Source organism: Mastomys coucha, unplaced genomic scaffold (genome assembly GCF_008632895.1).
Source record: "Mastomys coucha isolate ucsf_1 unplaced genomic scaffold, UCSF_Mcou_1 pScaffold20, whole genome shotgun sequence".
Classification (NCBI taxonomy): Eukaryota; Metazoa; Chordata; class Mammalia; order Rodentia; family Muridae; genus Mastomys; species Mastomys coucha.
Window position 1 is genome coordinate 94,001,567 of NW_022196903.1, and position 1,049 is coordinate 94,002,615.

Sequence of the window (1,049 nt, forward strand, 5' to 3'; positions counted from 1 at the left end):
GTTCTGGCTCGCACTTGCCCTTTGGACTGGATATCAGCCAGGGTTTGGAGAACTAGGACTGAAGAGTACCGGCCTTAGGCACAGGAAGGGAGTGAGCAGGGCTCCTCCCAGCCTTCCCTGTCATCTTCTGAGAACCTGGAGGGTGGAGGAGAGAGGCCTCCAGGAAACTCAAATGCACAGTGGCCAGCAAGGCCAGCCTGCACAGGTGGAAGTCCTGACTGAAGAGTGGAGGAGGCTGGGTGGCTTCTAGGGACAGGACTTTCTGCCAGGAAGAGGCCAGCCAAGACCTAAGGCATGTGTGTGCCTGTCTGTGTATGTTGCATACACACATGTGTTGTGTGATGGTTGGGAGGTGTGGGGGGTGTGAGGACGTACGGGAGGGTGGCCCTGTGGGATGGCAGGCAAGGGCTGAGGAAGAAGGGACTGAGAGGAGGGAGTGGAAGGCACAGGAAGCAGGAAAGGGAAAGCTCCTGGCTACAAGGCCATCCTGAATCCTCACAGAACTTTCTAGTGGTCTGATAGAAAACCCGCCCAAGTTTCCCCTGCTCCTTTCTGTGGGCATCTCCCTGTGTGGCCTTCTGTCTAACAGCAGGTTCCACAGGACTCCAGTGTGCCTCCTGACCTCCCCTGCATTGCGACCACTAGTTCTTGATATGTTGAAGGTTCTGGTAAGCCATGGATTTTTTTTGGCGGGGGGGGGGGGGGGGGGGGTGTTATGTTTCTGCCAGAGGTTTGTTCCTGCCTCATATGAATACTGTAAGGAGGTGTCTCTGTGTGAGTAGATGAGGTGACAGATGGGCTGACGGTCAACGGGTGGGTGTGTTATGGTGACAGACGGGTTGGCTGTGAGTGGGACTAACCCCGCCCCTCCACTGATAGGAGAAGCTTGTTGAAAATGAAGGAAGTTTGAATGAACCCTCCGCTTTGCTTCACATTTACGCTTTTGTTACAGATGTTGGAGGTGGGGTAGCTGAACAATATGTTCCTGTCAGCATGATACCCTCTGACACAGATCATAGGGTTACTCTGGAGGAGAGGTGGGGGGGGGG

At 54.7% G+C, this 1,049-nt stretch overlaps 1 long non-coding RNA gene across 3 annotated transcripts in view; it reads left to right on the forward strand.

Annotated features, from left to right (window-relative positions):
- The first annotated feature begins 375 nt into the window (after positions 1-375).
- LOC116099334 overlaps positions 376-1,049 on the forward strand; it is a 14,513-nt gene continuing 13,839 nt past the window's right edge. For all 3 annotated transcript variants that reach the window (XR_004122216.1, XR_004122217.1, XR_004122218.1), the window contains exon 1: positions 376-668. This is a non-coding gene — a long non-coding RNA (uncharacterized LOC116099334). The remainder of the gene's footprint in view (positions 669-1,049) is intronic.